This window comes from Nipponia nippon, unplaced genomic scaffold (genome assembly GCF_047370975.1).
Source record: "Nipponia nippon isolate SJK-2023a ecotype South Korea unplaced genomic scaffold, ASM4737097v1 scaffold_4, whole genome shotgun sequence".
NCBI classification, from domain to species: domain Eukaryota; kingdom Metazoa; phylum Chordata; class Aves; order Pelecaniformes; family Threskiornithidae; genus Nipponia; species Nipponia nippon.
This window is the reverse complement of record NW_028262358.1, coordinates 113,887,566-113,910,316: the sequence shown is the minus strand read 5'-3', so window position 1 is coordinate 113,910,316 and position 22,751 is coordinate 113,887,566. Positions and strand designations below refer to the sequence as shown.

Below are 22,751 nucleotides of genomic sequence, written 5' to 3'. Positions count from 1 at the left end.
GATGTCTGTAAATGATGCTTTCTGCTTGTAGCGCCCCTGGGTATGTTGAGTCTCAAAAGACACAGTTTAAGCTGGAGGTAAGAATATATTGAAACAAAATATCTTTCCAAAGAAGGGAAGGGAGGAGTGAAAAGAAGAAAAAGGTTTTTTTTTCTTCAAGTAGATCATTGCCTTCATTTCATGTGATTTTCATTTTATGTTTTGGCATCAATCTCGTTGTTTTACACCATGCGAGTTCCAGATACACTAGGGTGTCTCAGATGACACTAGATACCTGCATTTAGGCACTTTAACTTGAGTTGCTCTGTACTTTAGCTGGGAACATGTATTGCTCCACAAGCTCCACCAGCTATATTGACTGCAATGTGCAAACTCTCAACATGTTTGTAGACACCTTCATATAGAAACCTTTAGGAGGTTTAAGTGTGAGCTGAATCCCACCTGCAGTACAGTATTCAGTTACCTAAACATAGACACCTAGTGCCTCTGAGGCACAACAAGGTATCTGAAAAAGCTGCCTGGAGTGACAATTAGAAGACAGTGTGGAAGGGGTGGCTGAAGGCCACATGGGAGCCTTGCACAATTCTCATGAGATGCTTACATTTAAGAAACCAGAAAGATTCTACATTGTGTGTGCTTAAACCAGAATTCAACTTCATCTTCTGTGATGTACTGGGCACTTTCTACCTGGTTGATTTGCCTGTCACTGGTTTCCATTAATCTAACCCTTCCCCACCCGCTGTATATTTCCATTATCTTTTTATTAGTATGTTCCATAAACAACCCTTCTTATCCCTCTACCAGTTCTCTACAGGGTTCCCCTGTACTCTAGCCAATGGGGATTTTTTCCTCCATGCCTTATCCTGTTACTATCATCTCATTTGTAAATAAAAATAATTTGCTATTACTTACATGAACGACTCATGGTTGTCTCTCAATACCATATAACTGTCTTTCTGCTCAAATTAAAATTGTAATGTGTTTGACGTTTTCTCATCATGTAGCTAGGAGCTTGGATTCAACAAAAATTTGTTTCTTATTCCAAGCTTTCTCCTACCTCGTTTTCTTAAAAGTGTACTAGTTACTGTACTGAGTGATTATGCAGCCCAGTTATTTGAGCATCTTATTCATCTCTGAATTTAATGTTTTTAGATGCAAACTATGCTTCAATTTTGCATATTTTCTCTACAAAACATCTCTTAGATACAGTTTTTCATCTCCATCTATGTATACATCTATGCATACTCTCACATTTTATTAGAACAGCCTTTTCTCTGAACTTAGCAGATGCTATACTGTGGCTACAGGCATCCTCTTCATATCTAGCTCATTTGAGCTTGTTATCCCTTTCTTTAAATGACTACTCTATATCTCTCTCACACTTCACATGCGATTTCAGAAACTGCCTTTTCAAGGCATCCCAGTCACACCCATCATGTCCTAGTCACAAGCAGAAAGTGGACTCTTGCCTCTGGTAGGTCTGTGGTGTCAGGCTCCCCTGCCCATGCTTTACATTTTCAGACAGGTGTCATCAGACTTTTTATCACTTTCACAGCTGGGAGGATACCTCTGTAAGCATCAACAGAGCTAGCTACCTTCAGAGACGTGGTTGAAAAACTGTTCATTACTGTGATGCCTACAAAAATATACAACAGTGAGAGGCTACTGTGCTGCTGCTGCCAGGGCTGGCTATGTCTACTGATATTATCTCGTGGTTTCTTTGTGCTCCTTATATGTGTCTATGCTTGCTTAGAAATGTAAGCTCTTTACAGCAGGCATCATCCCCTTGCATTCTGCAGCAAATCAAGTCCCATTCCACAGTAACCCTATGCTTATACAAATAATAATTATAATACCTGAGTCTGTGTATCTTAGAGACGTTCCAAAGCTTCCTCTATCCTCATGTTGAACTGTAGCAGATTGTAATGCATTTCCCTACTGCCAGGTAGCAGTGGTTGTGCTGGCATATGAGTAAAACGCAATTTAGAAGATCTCTGTTTCACCCAGGGATCTAGCAATGGAATGCTATCCAGGCAATTATTTTAATTGGAGATAATCACTTGGGAAATGGATGGATGAATTAATCAATTCCAGTTAATTGAGATAATGACATTATTTATGCTGGTCACCTTTTTTTACCACCATCTGTATGAAGCTTTCTAACTGCAAGGCCAAATTCTTCCATGATACAGATCCACTGAGGCTACTGCAATTAAAGCAAGCATGAATCTAGTGCATTGTAAGTATAGAATAAATTGCCTCACTTACTTATTTTTGGAGAAACCATGTGTGCAGCTGACCTGGGAATACTACAAATTACTCTCTTTATTCTACTGTTGCTATCCTGTTATTAGTAGTGTTGCAACAGGAGGTGTTCTTGGCACTTGTTCTAACAGAAATATATAACTTTTGTTTTGTTTGCATACTTATGCAGCTCATTACTATGTGAAAAACAATCTGCAGCTTAGCATTTGTTAATGGAATATGGAACAAGGAAACAGCAGATGGAGTATTGGGATACTGAATACCTAATAAGTTTGATCCTGAAAGGCCTTGTGTGATTTTTCAGCTCAAGATGGTTGTTAAATTCCACTGCAAAGCTGAGCAGAAACCATGCCTGTATTCAAGCAGTGAAGGCACAGTCCTCCACACCAAACAGACTTAAGGGTCAAGCATTCTCTGCACCTGATCACCTCTTAAAGGGAAGCAAAAGACAAAATTTTGCTTGGTGATTAATTCTTTGGTTTCTTTTACTGTTCAGAGAGGAGCTCTGAAAATAGGATGGCTCATTCTCTTTCAAGTGATTGAAGATAACCTTTGCTGTGATATTCTCCTACCTCTTTCTGTCTTCAGCTGAAGAGAAATAGAGTTCTGAATGTCATCCTCTGCTCACCTGTATGTCTAATACTGACTGGTGCCCACGAGGTTTGCCAATCTGAAGACAAGTAAGCAGGGCTATAACCACTTTGTACCAAGATGCATCTTCATTTAATGTGTTATAGCACCTTTATATCTCTCAGAATAAGATTTTGGGGCAAAATCATTTCTGTGTAATCTGTTTGTCCATCCTCATCTCCGTGTCAGACTGAGTGGCTCTTCAAGTCTGATAGACCCAAATCTTTTGTCTTGCAAAGATAAAGATTAAATCATTCTATGACACTCGTTAGATCAGGATACATTGAGCCATGGATACATCTGAGACTGCAGCATGGATTAGACATATCTGCCAGGCTGCAGTGAGCTAGCTCAGATTTTAAGAGCCTTTTCTGCAGCAGAGTGACTGTTCGACTCATTTAACACAGACTTGTTTAATAAATCATAACCTTTCAAACTTCTGGAAAATGGTGAGGTGTGGCAAACGAGTTAACAGTCTTAAGATCATTACAACTGAATCCTAAATAGCTACAGTACAGTTTACTGCAAATACTACATGAGATGAGAACATGACAGGTAAGAAATCTTCATGTTTTCAACAGCAAGTGAAAGTACCACTGCAGCAAACTGATTTTTTTGGGGGGAAAAAAAGGTTGGGAAATGTTAAGGCAGGCATCAAACCTGGAATTTCTCATGGGCTTTTGGCTGCTTCATTGCAGGAGCCCCCTTGAACTCAAGCATGGTGTCTTGTGTGACCACAAAGGGGAAAGCATCATTTGTGATAAGTCAGTGCCTTGGGGTTGCCTTATTTTTGCACCAGGCTGAATTCAATTCTCTTGCCTCTCCCAGAGACCTTCCAGCAAAGACAACATCTTTGACCCACAGCATGAGCAGCTCTGAAGGGAGAGAATGTTTTCATTTAAATGGGACCCAACAGGCTCCTGTGCGTGTGTCTTTTCTTTTCATATTCATACTGATCCTCCACCCAGTATGGCTTAGGGACAGGACACTGTAAGAGGCTACCTGAGTCACTGCATGCAGGCCCTAACCTCTGTGCTAACAAAGAAATAACAGCTATGTCAGGGGGACCACACAACATCATTATCCCACATATTTACAAATGCCATGGGCCAAGAAATGCTACCAAAAGACTATGGTGTGCCACAGGAAGAAAGCAGGAAGAAGTGACAGCATTATTTGCATACCAGATTCTTGGACCTTTGTCAAAAAAATTCCAAGATGACGATGCTCCTGCCTATGAAAAAAGGAAATTCTGCCTCTGCAGAAATTCTTCCTAATTAGGAGAAAAAATTCCGCTGGACCTCATACCTGATAGTTGGTTTAACACATGTTGAGCTGGGTAAGGAGCTGAACACCTGTAGGTATTTAATATTACTAAGATTTAAGCAGAATTAAGTCCTACAAATGCTTGTAGTTTTGAAATTATTTAAAGTTATAGAAGTTTTTATTTATAAAGAATCAGTATATCTCATCTTAATCTTTGCTTGACCAAACTAAACAAATCAAACTCATTCAGTGTCTCATAATACATTTCCAAAATCCTTTTAGCACTCTGTTGGCATCTTGTTTCCAGTTTTAGTTCATTTCAGTGTTGGTGACTACAAAAGTCTGAACTATTTAAAATGAAGTTTTATCAATGTTTTTTATAGCAGTACTAATAATTTCCTGGCTCTGCTAAAAATTGCTTTAAAGAAGCCAAGATACAGTTTTAACAATGACTTTAATGAGTTCAGGATTTCACTCCCACATTCATAGAAAACCTTCTTTCTTACCTACTTGTGGTATGTGAAGCACATCCTAGAGTTTAATGCCAAAGCCTTTCTCGTAGGAGTGTCTTCTTCCAACAAGTGTTGTTGAATGAGGCATGGGTTGGATACTACAACCAAACAGAAAACTGCATACCTGCATCTTGAAATAAAATAAATTTCTATTAGCTTTTCCTCCACTCAGCTCATTAACCTTGATGAAGCAAACATGTACATTCAAATGAAAAAAAAAAATACTGAAAAATTCAATTCAAATAAAACAATCAAAACTTCTCAATCATAATTATATGTTTCAAACACGATTCTGTGGTTCAGAAACTAATTCACAATTAAAAGTGCTTACATAAGCCACTGATGTTCTGACATTCCATAAAGTATAATTTTGATTCTGAATGCAAAGGACTGAATGAGTTACTGTCATCTTTAGTATGAGATGACACTATTTGTTTCATTTTAGATCTAGAAATAAATAAATCTGTAATGCAAATAAAGCCCAAACTCAAAAAACAGGATCTCAACTATACAGGGCTTTCAAGTTTCCTCAAGCACCACTGGAATATTGTGAAATGTGAGTGAAATGCTTATATGTTTGTTTGTTTCCCCCTTGTGTAGTTTACAGAGTTTCTTTAGGAAATCAGCATTTAATTTCTAGCAAAATGAGACTCCTAAAGAAAGGAGATGCCTTCATTGTGCGCTCCATCAGCCGCACAAGTAAACACGGAACCCATGGAAGGGCTGTGACACGCATCTCAGCCGCTGGCTGCTGCGCTCAGCTATGTCCTGTCTCCATGGAAACATTTCAGCAGACACGGTACCTACTGGTGACCGAACAAAGATTTTCCTATTGCTCTGAAGAAGAGGCAAAATGTAAGCTGCACTGAATATAGCATCTTTCCTTGACCCTGGATCTGTAAGCATTAGCAGGCCAGAGACATCACGTCTCTTTTCTTTTTTTTCCCCCTGAAAAACAAGCAGCAATTGGGGAAGAAAGGGGATTGGTAGTTTTTTAACAATATATATATATATATTTACAGCAGGATGTAAAATCTCGAAGTCAAATTCAAAGTCACAGCTCTTCTTTTAAAGAAACAAAGAGAAGCCTTCAAATCAGCCACTCATAGAGTTGAGAGAAGGGTGTTTTAAATTGCAAGACTGTGCTTACTGAAATTAAGATTGTAAGAGAAAAATAAGAATAGTGAATATATCATTATATGAAGGAACAGTAACCTCCATTTTCATTTCGGTTACTTTGAGCTGAATAATTGTATAGCCAAGGAAAAGTCTTTTTCCAACATTAAAGTGACAGGAGTGGTTAGTGCTTTTGAATAATGTGTTCAGTTTAAGATAGCATACAGCTGCTTTAGAAGAGTAGGAAAAAACAATCTATATCAGATCAGGAAAAATATAGGAAGAAAGAGGCCAGCCAAAATAATCTTGTCTTTTGTTCCAAGTTATAAAACAAATAAGTCAGACTTGAAGCATACTTAGTTTAGCCTTTAAGATGACTCCTTTAGGGACTTCCAAGTTTGAATGAGATGAAACTAATTAATACCCGGGATTTTCTGCACATTCCTCTCGAAGCCCTGTGCTGGTCACATGAGATGTAGCATTAATTCTCCTTTTTCCTGTATCTTCCACTCACATATGAAAAGCATATGCAACCACAAGAGGAATTCAAAATCACTGGTAAATAAGACAGGGGCAAATATCTCTGTCTTCAGTTTCTGAGTACCATTTGAATAGGGAAATGATGATAAAATAAAAATTTCCACAGTGCTCTCATCCTTCTGTATAGGAAGGATATCAATATCATCTGTATTCTGATATAGATGCCAGTAGTATGCCTGCTGTGCTTCCTGTATATTTTCACTAACACAAAATAAACCTTGCTAAGTGGCAAGGACAAATCATTAGTTTGATTACCTCTAACAGTCTGCAACCTCTGCATATAAAAAACATCCCGCAATTAAAATTGTCAAGCATGACAGAACATGTTTTATTTATTTTTTAAAATAATTATCTCACTGATATTTTCAGCTTTGTTTACCACAACATTGGTATTTTAGCAATTTATGATGATTATAGTTTCTTCTAATTATAATAGAGATTTTACTTGAAGTTCTCTGCTCAAGTGATTTAGAGCAAAAGCTGATGTAGACTGCAGCTGATGTTAGATTGTTCTCATCCACAAACTTCAAACTATAGTGCTGATATTCTTTCTGAAGAACCAGTGTTTTGTTATTTTTTCTTAGGAGACGAGAACAATTTCAGACTTCCTGAACTAAATGATTATAATGGATGTGTGATAATAAAAGCTGGGTGTGCCTGTGCTCCCTCCTGGGCAGGCAGGAGCTGGCTCAGAGCTGCACTGGTGGGTGGTGGTACAGCTTGAACTGTCAAGTCCTGCTGAAGGTTTCTTATCTGTAACTTAATGCCGCAGATGCTGTGACTTTGCATCAAACCTGTGTCCTCTGTCTGGTCATTTCAGATGGCATGGATTTGTGAGCATCTGCTTGCAGAAGACCATGTCGATGGAGCAGGATACAAGAGCACAGTCAGCTGCTTCACACACCTAAAAGGAAAAGGAAATCCTTTAAAATTCAAAGTGAAAGCATGTTTTCTTAGTACACCTCACCTTACCTGGGATCCTGAGGAAAATTAGATTTGGCTAAGGCCAGAACTTGGTGAGGATGCTCACATTTAGCTTTTAAGAAAAATTAGGGATAATGTTCATTTTTTTAATGTAAAAAAATGCAATCCTTTCATAAAAGACCTCCAGCTGTGTTTAGCTATAGCTCTGTTAGGAAGCCATTTCCTTCAAGAATGACTTTGGTGTGCTTCCTCACCTCATGGTGGATTTATTGCTGCCTTCGTGACCTGGAAAATACATTGCATTAATTCCCTTGACCAAACAGAATGGTCCCTAGTTTCTACTGTCTATAGACCATGAAAGGCAGAAATGAATAAGAAAACCTGCTGCTTAAAGCAATCTTGCCAATAATGACTGTGGAGTATAATACTTATTTCTAAGAGTAGAATAACCATTTTCATTAATATTGTATAAATTTTCCTTTCTGTGCCTACACAACAGTTACTAATTATGTGCTCCGTTGTTATGTCCCTCCAAATTGGGTTTAATTCTTAAAAATGCTATGCCTGTTGTTACCACTATATGAATAATTTTACATCCCTATATTTTGCTACAATCCAATGGAGAGAAAGTGAGGAAAAAAAGATTCTCTTGCTCCCACTTTTGGAACTCTCAAAGAAAACCAAAATGTTTGCTTTTATTTCTGAATAGGGAAATTATCTTCATGGCATTTAGAACACTATGAAAAGAGGCATATACTTGCAAAATATATATCCAAAAGAGAAAGAAAAAAAGTATTTCATTTCTTTATTATGTCATGGTTGGTACTGAAATTTGAAAATTAACTGTGCATATAGCAAAAATTGAGAGTTTCCATTTCAATGAGCAGTAATATTTTTGAAAAAGACATAATTTTTCTTTTTTTTTTTTTAAAAAAAGAAAATATGTCCTTTTGCATTTCCATTTTGATATTTTCTTTTTTTTTTTTTCAGTAAAATGGAAAAAACTAGCAAGACAAAGTGGAAGAAGAGTAAAAAATTGAAAGCAAAGTGGAATTATAGATCAAAATGACAGAAAAATTAAGTATGTTCATTTGAAACATCTGTATGTTCCTGAATTTTATTTTTCCAATGAAATTAGTTTGATAAAATTAAGTTTAATATTTTCTTTCCAAACATGTTGATTTTGATAGAAATACCTTTTTGTATAAATCTTCTAAAATCAAAATTCTTTCATAATTTCTAATTCTTCTGGAGTTTACCACATCCTGATATAAGGAGAAAAAAATGTAAATGGAATTAAAAACCATTAAGCAGCTTTTTTATTTTTTATAAAAAACTTATTCATATCTGTTTAGTATATTTTTCCCCCTAAACTCAACAGTTATTTAACCACTAAAGTAGAAATATTTTCTGTAAAGTAGAAACACTTTCGATAGACCATAGAAGGTGTTCATTAGTTAGAATTTACATGAAGCTAGTTAACTCATTACACTTTGCTGACCATATTTTTTTAAAATTGTCATTATTTATTTAACCTTAAAAGTATGTGGTTTGCTTGATAGTCACATAGTCATTTAGAGAACAGGAGAGAAGATTTTAAATGCTGTTTTTCTAAACAATCACCATAAACACTAAGCTACTTAAATATTTAACTGCTACTTCTTGTTAAAAAAACTCCAAAACTTTAAAATAACAAGTAACCTTAATGCATATACAAAAAGCATCTGGTGTGTTACTGATCAAACAGTAAGAAGCACAGCCTTGAACTTCCACTAGGACACAACGATTTTTTAAGGTTTGTATTTTAACTTTCCAACAGAAAGAAGAAAAAACTGTTTTTAGGTTCAGGCCGTTTCATAAAATTAACATGTCCTTTTCCAAGTCTTTCTAAAGGCAAGAGTCGTGGAATATGAATTTTCTAAGATTTCTTAAAAATAAGCAACAAAAATTTGTTAAATGTAGGTTTCTCCCTGCGCTATGGAAAGGCTGCTACTTTTTTTATATTTCCCTCATTTCTTATCTTGCTTTGCCAACAACTAGAACAACTAGTATTTCTACAATTGTACACTGTAATTCCCAGTCTTCATGTACTCATCTCTTCACCTCACCTGTGTCATTTCCTTCCTGACTGAATTCTTTGGGTGTTTTTTGAGTGCAGGATAAGTTTCTTAAATTTGGGCACCTATTCCCAAGTTATTGAAAAAACCAAAGCTCTTCTTCACTCTATCAAAACCATTTTTATTTAACTTTGGTAACTACTCACAAGTCTGTAGCATTCATACTCTATTTCAGCTCAAGACAGAAAAATGTTTAAAGGCAGAATTGATTGAATATTTTTCTTAAAATTATTTTATACTGAAATGATTCATCTTCTGGGGAAATGCTGTGACATTTTCCCAAGAATTATATGTGGTATTGATCTGAAAGAGAAAATTCCACTACATGTATAATGTATTAAATATTTATTGGATTCCAGTGTGTATGTATACATAACAAGTATAAATAGACATCACCTTATACTATCTGAGAGGAGCAGACATCAAAGATTTGAAGGTCCCCAGCAGGGCAAAGAAAGCTTTTTTCTGGCCTGTGGCTGTAGATGAAGCTACAATTTTGTTGTCCTGTAAATCTGTTTAGCCACCTACAGCAAACACTGCTGTTATTTTTGGATTTGCCTTAACTCTTAATGACAAACACTTTTTCATATGCAAGCATTCTGCACATACAAGTTTAACTGGTTGATTATAATGTTATCATCAGTTTATGGGGGATTATGACAGAACTGTGAGAAATATGATTTGGAAAAGATGTACAAGGCATTACTGGCTGATAGGAAGCTAGAATATTTATAAATATTGCATATGATACTTTGAACAATGTTGAAGTACCTAAAGTAGGTTTAAAGCCTTTTTCTAAAAATATATCAAACAGAAAATGATTGATGCAATATGTTTCAAAGATGCTGTACCCGAGTTTGGAGACAAAGACTAGTCTAGATTCACGTAACCTGGTAGAACTCTATTGACTTCCAGAACACCTTGACTACATATCTCAAGGTTCTGTAGAGTTTTAAACATTTATCTTCTACAGGGGAAAAATACTATCTTTCCATTATTCCTTCATTGTCACTGAGGCGTTAGAACATCGTTGAAAACCTCAGTGTTCAAAAAGTATTTGCTAATAAAGATGGCAGTTTTTATCTGCTAGTAACCTGAAATTTAAATTAACAAAAAATATTTCAACCACTATTCTTTTTTTTTTTTTTTTTAAATCAGCAGACCAAATATAATTATATTCCCTGGTTTTCAAAATTTTTGAATGTATAGTTCTTTGCTTCTGAAGTACACTGAAATTTAATTTCCTCTTCCATTTCTTATTTTAGAATTTCTTTTGAAATGAAGCTTGGTACATTTTATCTTTTCATGTACATCCCGAGCTGAGGTAATATGAGGCAGAATTGAGCACTATCCTAAAATAAACAAGTGTTCTTCTTAATGTCTCTTTTGTCCTCTGTCTCTTTATTTCGCTGAACCTGGAAACAATCATGTATGAATGAGATACAGTCTAATGAACTTTTTAGTACTCAGAATTAAAATTAAAAAGAAAAGAAAAATACTAGTTAAGACAGTCCAGTTCAGAATTGAGATTGACATACACTGTGAATAAGCAAAGACTGTTCTGTCATTTTTTGTAGATTCTTTGCTCTGTTGATTAATTTCAAGAGTATCTTGGTTAAATCCCAGAACTATTTCATGGTTATTCTTTCATGACATTATGCATACCTGTTATCTGAGCAGTTAGTGCTCTCTTTCCTCTTCTGATCAATCACTCTGATAAGAATTTGCAGTTGAGCTGATCCTGGATTGTCTAACTTAACCTTTATCAAATGGAGCCACCTTCAGGAAGGTCTGAAGATCTGTGATTCTTTGTCATTCCACGTGTCCAGAGAAGCACCCTGACATCTTCAGTTGTGAGAAACATTCAGGGACTTAAAACAAAAGAAAACAATACAACACAGTTGCTAATCCATAACCATATTTCAGCATTTCATGTATCATAACTCTGTGTTTATATGCATTATAGGATTTTTAAATTAAAATTCCACACTTTGTTATTCCTTATTACCCAGGCTTTGCTTGTACAAGCATAAAAATAAATTCTTGAAGGAAATGGGATATAATACTAGACTTACACAAAAGGAAATTAAAAAATGTAGTTTTTTAAATGAGATGTCAGGATTGTTTTTACAATAAGAGCTTTTATGTTTTTACAGGCAGAAATACTGAAATGGTATTCCACCTCTGCATAAATAACATACAGAAAATATTATGTTGATGGAGACACAGTTATTAATTATTTAATAGATGAATTTCTTCATACAGTCCAGCTGCTCTTGTACTTCACAGAACAATCTCAATATTTAGATAGAATTTGCCTAAAAGAATAATTGTCATTAGCTCTTCCTTAATGGTTAGCTGTGAATGGTTTGTTATGCCACTGAGTATCATCATTGGATAGTGACTAAGGGCTATTTATCATGTAAAAACTTTCCCTGTTCACAGTTGATTTCCTTGGAACAAATGACTGCTTCATGAAAACCTTTCATATTTGTCTTTCCAAGTAAACATAATTAAAACTAGGAAAAAGATTGTTCCACAAAGAAGGGGCTGAGAGGCATTGATGGGATAATACATGGTACCCTTCATTAGCCACAAGAATTTCATTCTTTTTCTGTAGTTAAAATTAAAGAAAAACAATTTTTTCTTTATTTTTACCAAAAAAGGACTGTGACTGCCTTCCTCTAGCTCTAAATTTAAAAAAGAAAAACGCGTGTCTTCCAATAGCTTTAATCCTTTGTTTGATGCCTGTATGCTGCAAGTCAGCACAAGTTGGCATAATGTAAATAAGAGCTGAAAAAGATGGAAAGAACAAGAATGGGGAAAAAAGGTATCTAACCATAGATATGGAAAAACAGTGTCTCAGTCATTGTAAATGTGGCAAACAATAGGATCAGTGGAAGACTTACAGCAATCCTGTAAATTAGAGGCCATCGATATAGTCTGATTTCTTGTAACTGCAAGGAAATGGAGGAAGCAACCTGATCATCATGAATTTCTCAGTACTGTAAAACTGTTGGAATTAAGAATACAGGAATACGGGAAAAAATGTCTTGGTTTAGCAGAATACGGACCAGGGAATAGAGTGGAATTTTTGAGTGATTTCCCAGAAATGATGGCCAAAAGGAATATCTGGTTGATATTCTCTGCTGTTCTTTGTATTTCTGTTGTTTTATAAGGATGCTACAATGGACAAGACCTCATTGTGTTAATCCCCATAGAAAGAGAACAAAAAGATGTTCTATATCTCTGGGTGCTTACAAACAAAATGTAGCTGAAAAACAAAGAGTAAGTACAAGCAGAAAGATGACTGAGTCTAGTGAAATACTGAAATAAAGTTAACCAGATATAAACAACAAAAACGACAGTGACCTATGTAGGGTGTGGATTGCCTGTTGCTATATGACCTGGGCACACATTCTCTGTAGAGCTGTACTGTGTGAAATCTCATACTAGGACCTTTAGCAGTCATTTCCAATGGAGGTGGTCAAACTCGAAGGAAGGACCATTAATATCAGCACTGTCTAGCTTCCATATCAATTAAAGGTAATTAAAAAGGGAGAAAAGAATTTCTCAAAATCTTTCTTTAATTGATCAAAGAACAACAGATAGGTCTAAAAGCAACAGTTCCTTGTAGAGACAAGATGATATGAGGGAACAGAATAAAACTGAACAGATGAGAACAGTGCCTTTAGTACCAGAATGAGAGAAGTATAACCAAAATATTTCATGCATACTTTGCTATTATACTGAAATGCTCATACAGTGCCACTCAAGAGATAGATATCATATCTGAAACAACTACAAATATAAATGCAGATTTAATACCTAAGTACTTCAGAAAGTTATTATCTGTGTATACAAAAAATTGATCAGAAATTTGGTGTCATCTCTTTGTCATGCAGTATAAAAAAATATTCCAAAGGATTATGGAATAAGGACCAATAAAAGTCTCATCATTCTTTAAAAATGTTACTGTTCTTACATTTCCTTCCATGTCAAGCATTTCCATTTCGTTATCATTGTATGTTTCATACAGATAGATCTCTTGAAATGGTTATGAGCTGTATTACAGGTTTTAATGAGTCATTTCCATACCTCTTTCCATTACCTGAGAAAAGAAGTAACAGCAAGTGTTCCACAACAGTTCCATCAAATACTGCAAACCTTTCAGCAGAGGTCATGATGATAAGGTGAACATGGATGTAATCCAATCCAGAAAGTAAGAAAAATAAATTCACTAAGTGTCCCAAATATCAGTCTGAAATGGACAGTGAATTAGTTCATCTTGTGTGTCTTCTTTGCCTTGTTAAGTATTTAATTTTGTATTACGTTGCTTTTTAGCTTTCTTCCTGAAATATACTATCAAATTATTTTATTCTTTTGGCAGAACATGATTTTCTCCTGTTACTTGCACTTGAACTGTACGAGTACCTTAATTAACCTCTTGCTAAGTAAAGATGCTTTTCTTTCCTGATCAAGATTTCATTTACCTTCTACCCACAACGGAAAAAGGAAAATTCTGACTTTAAAATTGATGGTCTTGTTATTGCTAGCAAAAAAAAAAAAAGTCAAAATAATAGATTTTTTTTTTCATTTCAAACTATTTTCTATGTTTTCTTCTTTACACCTTCCAACGTGCCACTGAAGGATACTCTCATGTCTTATGATACGATTAACCAGAAGTAATTTCATACAACACATTATTTCATAACACATATTGACACTATAGTTATTCTGATATTTCTTTTTGACAAGTGTCTTGCCCATGGATGGTGACTCACTAAAAAGAAAGCACAGTCAGATAAAAACAAAGCAGTATCTAATGTATGAATGAGCAATGAATTGAACAGAATTCATTGAAGACAGACCTTCAGAAAAAACAGCACATATAATGACATAACTTATGTTACACATTATGTTCCAAGAGAACACATCACACATTACTGGGGTCTGAAATGTTACATGAAAAGAATGAACTCCCACCAACTCTTTTCTCCAATGGAAAGTATATCTGTGCATGCATCACCCTGCCTAGAGATTTAAGCCTGGTTTATTAGCAGAATTCTGTCCATCTGCCTCACCTAGTATGGGCCATTGATTAAGCTCCTCTTCTGCAATATGGTCTCTAGAATTCTTTTCCATCCTACCAGACTGAGATCACAGGGTTGGGTCCATTCACTACACATAAATAAATTAAAGACCTCTGAATCTTCATAGGTTCTTTAAAATATCACAGTTCTTCCTTGTCACCCTCACAGACAACTTTGCAGAGGGCTACTTTCAAAAGCATCATGAACAAGAGCAAACTGAGTTATTTAGTATATCTTGTACTGTGCCTTAGTGAAAGTAAATATATTTGCCAAAGTTTCTGCTGTCAAGATGGGTGAAAGTATTCCACGTAAAGGCACTTTGTGCTTCTCAACCTTCAGGTTTTTGCACATGAGATAGAGATATATTAAAACAACTGATTCGGTGAATTTCCACCTGCCTCTTTCCCTCCGCATCCCTTCTCCAAGCTCCAGAGCATTACCGTTCAAGAGCAAGTGAACCTCAGTTGGCTTAAGGTAATTACTTTAGATCTGAGTCATGAAAATGTACATAAAGTCTGGAAGAGGATCTCATGTCCTCCTGACTTTGGCTTAGATACCCACATTCTGGCCAGGACACAGTTCAGCACCAAAATGTTTTTGTGCATCCGGCCCATATGTGCTTTTTGATAGAGCTGTCAGTGCTTCAGCTGGAAGGCAACTGGAATTTTGAGATGACTGATGATGTGATAAAATGAATTTTGCAGTTTAGCAGCTTAGAAATTCATCAGTTTCCTGCAAAAAAAAAAAACCATACAATTTTCTATGTATCACTTGCAGTTAAATAGGAAATGGAGACATCATGGGAAACTGGTCAACTGAAAATTGTATAAACAATACTAAATGTTAGCCATGCTGCTTTCAAAACAAAGGTAACTGCTTACCTTGACTGGGTAACCTGTGACTAATAAAGACCTAGTAAGGTGAAGCACAATGGGCTCAACACAACACGTAAAGTAGTATCCTGCTTTATGGATGATGGAAATTGCTTGCCCAGTTGAGAATACACAGTACCTATCTCCTACTTTCACACCTTTCTGCCCTTGTTGCTGCTGAGGGACTCAAGAAAGGAAAGGATACACAGGAAACTGATTTATCAGATGCCTAATTAGGGCAGACTAGATCCCTTCCTTGGTCACACCTGAAATTTTGAGCTAAATCCTGAGGGTTAATTAAATAGTAAGGCTACATAACTGATTTGTTCCTTAGTTAAATTCTCTGAGGAGATGTCATGAGAATTCCAGAGATTTGGTCTTTTAATTACAAAAGCTTAGGAATAATGTGGCATATAGTTCTCACAGAATCATCTCAAATGAGGTATCTATCTGCCTTATTTTCTTCAAGATATTGGTCATATTCCATGAGTTTTTTCATCTGAGTCCTTCATAAAATGTGATGTTCTTTCTACATTTGTTGTTCCCCAGCCTTAGGCACACGATGTCCTTCCTGTCTTTCTCTGCATGTATATTTACTCTACAGCAATCAATCAAAGAATCAAGTAATAAAGTCTTTCTTAAAACCCCAGAATATCAGTACAAAAGGCCACCAAAAAAACTTACTAGATAAAATGAGTAGGTGTAATTTCTCTATCTGACAAGCTATTTAGCTAACCTGACCTTTATTAGAAGTAAATGATCATAACAGCTAGAGGAAGCCTGAAAAAATGTAATTAAAAAAATCAAATAGGGTATGTAAGAAAGTAACAGGTGAACACCATCTCTGCTGAAGTCATCAGCACTTCCAAACACTTTTTTTCCTTTGTAAACAATCTGAAATGAAGATGTACAGGAAAATGCACTATTCAGCATGTAACAAATTACTAAAACAGTCCTGAAAGGTCAACATTTTATAGTTCTGTGTGTTGTAGTTTCTGGCAAGGAGAAGGTCCATTTTAAATAGAACTCCTAATACTTATCATGCATAACCCTGAGTACAAAAGCAATAATATTTCTTACCATAAAATTCATATAGTCCTGGGGTGGGGGAGGATGCTGGTGGTGATCCTGAATCAGACGTTACATAAACCTGAGTATTTCTGTATATGATTTATATCTTTGTATTATAATTCCCCTAGAAAACTACTATCCAGTCCAAAATGTAAATGGGAGAAAAGAGTAACATTCATATATATATGAAATAATGAATATGATGTGTATATATGCATGTACATGTATAAGCCTATATCTAAGATATAGATATATCCAAGATACAGACTTTTATATATTTTTTTCACTTATGTACATGCTCATTTATGTTGATCATGTGTGTGTATATATACACGTGTCCACGCACATACATATACCTATATATACTTACCACATAAGCACAAAATAGTTGAGGCTGGAACAGAGGTCATCTTTTTCAACTCTCCTTCTCAAGCAGGGCCTCCCACAGCCAGTTCTTCAGGATCATGTCCAGATGGCTTTTGAATACCTCCAAGAATGGAGATTCCACCACCTCCCTGGATAACCTGTGCCAGCACTTGGTCACCCTCACAGTGAAATACTGTTTCCTGATGTTTAGAAAGAATCTCCTGTGTTTCAGTTTGTGCCCATTGCCTCTGGTCCTGTCACTGAGCACCACTGAAAAGAGCCTGGCTCCATCTTTTTTGCACCCTCCCTTCAGGTATTTATATATGTTGATGAGATCCCCTGTGAGCCTTCTCTTCTCTAGGCTGAACAGTCCCAGATCTATCAGCCTTTCCTCATAGGAGAGGTGTTCCATCTCTTAATCTTCTTTGTGGTCCTTCATTGGACTCCCTCCAGTATGTCCATGTCTCTTCTTGTACTGAGGAGCCCAGAACTGAACACAATACTCCAGGTGTGGCCTCACCAGTGCTGAGTAGAGGGGAAGGATCACCTTCTTCAACCTGCTGGCAATCCTCTGCCAAATGCAGCCCAGGATAACATTTGTCTTCTTTACTGCAAGGGCACATTGCTGGCTCACGTAAGTATACACATACTTACATACGTATGTCCTCATTTATCCTGTTCTTGGTAGAAAGGAAAAAAAAAAAAGGATTAAAAAAAAGATTTCAAATCTTACATGGAACAATGTGCAGTATTTTTCTCTTCTTGAGATACAGCATTGTTTGGTATGCCCTTACTGTTTTCAAAGTGCCAGTTCTTGTATAGAGATACATATACCCTGGTTTTATGTCACCAAATTTTTACTCACTGACGGTATCAAGTTTAATAGCAGCTTTAATATTCAGTTTCAGTAAAACAGGCTAAAATATCCTTTGGGGAATGAAAATCTAAAGGGAATAGTATGTAACTACCAAATTTTCAATCTTGCTGGAACTTGGAACTCAGCCCAGATTTATAGTGATTAATTCTCTGAATCTAAAAGTGCCTAAGTTTCACTTCAACTAAAATTAAGGATTGAGGTTCTCAATGGCACTTAGGAGCTTGCATCCAGTTTAAATTAAATGTAAATGGGAGTTAGGAGCCTAAGCGACTTTGTGAGCCTGTGGGTAGGTACATAACGTAGAGACCAAGAAGGTGAAATCCCTCTCTACCTGTCTGATGCCCCAGCACCAAAGATGCTGTATTTATATTAAAAGACTTAGCAGACTGAAGTTCTACTGCACCTTATATTTCGAGACATGCCAGCACCTCAGTTTATTCAAGGTTTAAAAAACCTGCATGTGTTTCTATCAAAATTCCCCACTTAGACTACTTCTGTGCAAGCTGTCAGTGCAAAGCCCCTCAGTCTGGTAAGTGAAACATGAACCAAGGAGAAAAAGACCTAAATTTTAGACTCTTCTCAGCAGGAGGGCCTTTGAACCCTGATCTTCTGCTCCCTGGGAAAGTTCACCAGGACTACGACTAGAGACATTAATAAGAAAAAAAAGCTTGATTCAAAGATGGTGTCAAGAAAGATGGCTCTTGTTTTTTTAGATAATGATTGACTAGAGGAGCCTGCAGAGGAGGGACACTGGATTTTAAACTTCTTTTGTACACTTGGACTTTTCACACCCACTGCCCCTAGGAGCCATGATACTGTCCAAATTCACCCGTTAGTCTTGTATGGGACCTCTGCAGCCCCCTTGGGACACCCGTGCAGAAAGGAATGAAAGACACCTGGAGACAGGGAGAGACTAGGCAAGGGTTAGCCTAGCTCTGCAAACAAAGGGTGGTAGTACATCTTGTCTTGCAATCCTGAATTACAATCTCTCTTTAAGGAACAGAACCTAAGACTTTCTCACCACCAACCACCCCTTAGTAGCTGCAACTGGACTTAGCATCAGACTTTTTCCTTTTCTTCAAGGAGAAAAACCTCACAATTTGTGCTAAGTGGTAGCCTCTAAAGATCTGAGAAAATGTTATAATCCTAGGTTTTCTGTAAGCCTGATAGTTGATGCTATGATGAACTCCACCTCTGTATAGTGAAGTTGTAGATTTACAAAATTCCAGGCTGAGGTGAGTCTAGATCTCACTTCTGCTTTTTGCCAGGGTATTCTAACCAGAGGATTTTTATTTAAAAAATAGTGTCTGCTGCTGAAATTCCATACACAACTAAGTTCTAAGGTGATTTCTAACTGATGTATTTCACTGCACCTCAGGTAACACTCAAATCTAAGCAAGTGGCGGATTTCCAGATACAATCCTCTCATCTATTCTTATTCCACACCTACCTACTTAGTATATAGATCTTATTTATCCTCTTCAATAAATGTTTAACTTTCCCCACTGACTATGGAAGACTCAAAAACCTGACACAAAATTTTAGTACCAGTCCAAAAACCAGATGTTTCATTTTCAGCTGTGGTAATACTCAATGAGTGAAAATCTGAACTGAAAAACTTTTACTATATGTGGAAACTTTCTCATATGTGACATGAAATGATGGTCTTAGCTGAGTTCCTGGAAATTACACCTGCTCAAAAGTAATACAACATTTGTTTCCCTTCTTCATAACTCTGTAAGAAAGGCCTATTCATTTTGCAAGTCTCACAGAAAGATCAAGGGTGGATTGGACTTAAGAGCTGTTTTTCAGATGAGGAGATGAGACTTAAGGAAAACAGATAAAAAATATTCAGAAGCTAATGTTTTCAGACTAGAACCATTCACAAACAGTAATCTTCCTTATTAACTCCCTTTGTAGTTCAGGTTTGTGTTTAATTCAGTTGAATGCAAGGTGAATGCTTTTGTTTTATTCTTTTGACGTTTATGGTTTTAACAAATGAAGATCTGTCATGTGTTCTTTGAGCCAAGTACAGTGCTGTGCTGGTTTTGGCTGGGATAGAGTTAATTTTCTTCATAGCAGCTAGTATGGGGCTATGTTTTGGATTTGTGCTGAAAACAGTGTTGATAACACAGGGATGTTTTTGTTACTACTGAGCAGTGCTTACACAGAGTCAAGGCCTTCTCTGCTCCTCACCCCACCCCACCAGTGAGTAGGCTAGGACTGCACAAGGAGTTGGGAGAGGACATGGCTGGGACAGCTGAGCCCAACTGACCAAAGGGATATTCCACACCATGTGACATCATGCTCAGCATATAAAGCTGGGGGAAGAAGAAGGAAAGGGGGGATGTTGAGAGTGATGGTGTTTGTCTTCCCAAGTAATGGTTACGTGTGATGGAGCCCTGCTTTCCTGGAGATGGCTGAACACCTGCCTGCTGATGGGAAGTAATGAATGAATTCCTTGCTTTGCTTTGCTTGCATGAACAGCTTTTGCTTTACCTATTAAACTGTAAAACCCACGAGTTTTCTCACTTTTACCCTTCTGATTCTCTCCCCCATCCCACCTGGGGGGAGCGAGAGAGCAGCTGTGTGGTGCTTAGTTGCTGGCTGGTGTTAGATCATGACAAGTGCCCACGGTGTAGAGGTGTGTAAGTTAATTAGTTTGCATGGTGTAAAGTCACGTGAACCTAAACATCTGCTTTGTTTCTATTTGCCATACTACAAAGTATTCACAAAGTGACCAGCCGTGTCTCATGCCAGGCATTTCTTTCAAGTGACCTTATGGATTTTGCCCTGTGCAGAGTACATGATGAAGGAAGGACAAAGAATCTGTGTGGTTGCAGTAGAGCTGGAAACAATGCCCGTGGCTGTCCAAATAAGATTGGCTGAACTTAATGGATGAAACAAATTTACAAATTTTTCTCCCACTTCTGGCTGAAAACTGTAATATGGAGAGTTCCCACAGGATGGATATGCTGATTTTTATGAATTCCAAAGTACAGCTCCAATGAGAATTCATAGCAACAACCCAAGCTGAAGTAAACTGGGTAGTCAAAGTATCAGTATAAACTCCCACTAGGTTGCACACAGCACATTACAACACATAAGTGTGGAAGATAAATGAATTCCAGCATCACAGACTGTTGCTCTAGGCCAAAGCCCTGTATTCCTAGAGACCTTGTGTACAATATGTATTTCACAGGACAGACAACATGCCAGATCTCTGGCCATCATCATTAGTATCTTCTTGCAGCTATGGGCAGGGGAAAAAAACCCTCTTGAATAATGTTACCTTTTCAAGATACAAGGAGGGGGGAACATCAAAAGTTCAGTGGGACATCCCAGCCCAGTTTAGTGCCCCCGAGTAAGTATCTAAGTGTACCGATTCTAGCAGGTAGAAAATGGAAATGAATGCAGATACCTCAAAAATAGTCTCTTTTATCAGTTATTAAATAAGGTGTAGGTGTTTCAATATCTAAAATACCCCTAGTGAGTCATAAGAGTAAATCTACTCACAGGCAATCGTATAGCCACAGTAACCAAAGCAGCAACAGTGAAATAGCAGCAGACTGCCAGAAATGCAGAGTAACATGTTTCCCAGGATCTCTTGTACCAGTGCTGGCATCCTGAAAAGCAGGGTTTCTGCTATTGTAAAGGGACAATATAGACCTGTGGCTACCTCTGAACTTTGATCAGTCTGTAAACAGAATTCAGTTTCTATCCCTCAGTTCTGTAACAACATTAAGCTCTGGTCATTCCTTTAGCTTTGCCCCTTCCCTCCACACAGACAGCTCAGTCCTGTCTAAGCTCTTGCTCTTGATCTTTAGAACGACAAAATTCAGCTTGATCTGTTGTGCTGAGAAGCTTAAATTACTGGTGAGCACTTTTTTTTTCACCCCAACTGAATCTAACAGTTCTTTTATTCACTGCACAACACTTTTTCTTTTTTCTTTCTTTTTTTTTTTTGGTCATAAAGCATAGCAGCTTTGACAACTACATAATATCCCTAAGTGTTTAAAAGTGCTTATTACAGACTTCCTTTGGGAATTGCCAAGTTTTATTCTTACTAGTCACTTATTGTCTTTAAACATTCAGTATCTTTTGATGAAAAGGGAGTCTTTCAGGTAATGGGAGAAAAAAAATGTTCTCCAGCTTTCTTTGCAGCTTTCTCTGATTCATCAAGACACCATTACAACTTTTGATTTCAAATGTTCGAAATTAGTTCTTGCTGCCATCAGAAATAAAAAACAAGGATTCACGTTACTAAACTTTACTAATATGATCAAGAATTCCACAACAGGACCTTCATTTTTAAACCAAGCTCAGGAGGCTTAGAAGAACCAGCTTCTCATATGTCCTATGCTTCTCCCCCCAGTCATTTTAGTGACTCACATCCACCACATTCCCAGGTCCTTTTCTGCAGATTTGCCACTGAGACGGTCAGCTCACAGCCTGTATCAGAGCATAGGGTGGTCCCAGCCCAGGTGCAGGACTTTACCTCTGGGTCTGTTGAACTTTGTGTGGTTCTTGCTGGCCATTCCTCCAGCTTGCTGAGGTTCATCTGAATGACACCCATGTCCTCCAGTGTATCACTCGCTCCCGCAGGAAGGAATGCTGGAAATGGTTTCTTACTTGTTTGAAAAAGACCAGGTTTTTAGTATTGAGGGCAGAAGGTTCTGTTTGTCTGTATAGGCAGGTCTTGTCTTATGGAATGATTAATAGGTCGCTTCATTAAATAAGTCTTTTCTTGTTTGTGATTTGTTCATGTACTGCTTTTGTAAAATTCAGAAGTAGGGACTGTTAAGAGCAGCCAAATCAACAAACTTTAAGACGCAGGAGCATTCCTTCCCAGTTGGCATGCTGGATGTGCGGCAGATGCTTTTTCCCATGCCCAGCTGTAGCCAACAGTGATACTGAATGTATAATTCAAGGATCCAAATACGCCTTAGAAAGTTTTACCCAAGGACTGACCAGCCTATGCCTTTCAGTGGATATCAGAATAGAGATCTGCAGAACCAATCGGTGCATTTGCAGAAGAAACACAGCACTGTGCATGGAATCCTAAAAGCGTTAGCTTCCCAGCAAAGGCTAGTCAGTAGAGG

The 22,751-nt window shown here is 37.1% G+C and overlaps 1 long non-coding RNA gene across 1 annotated transcript; it reads left to right on the top strand.

Moving 5' to 3' along the window:
* Window positions 1-2,159: 2,159 nt before the first annotated feature.
* On the top strand, window positions 2,160-8,319 carry LOC148053474 (uncharacterized). Its single transcript, XR_015708355.1, has 3 exons — window positions 2,160-2,239; window positions 7,150-7,345; window positions 8,244-8,319. It is a non-coding gene; the product is annotated as an uncharacterized LOC148053474 (long non-coding RNA).
* The last annotated feature ends 14,432 nt before the right edge of the window (window positions 8,320-22,751 follow it).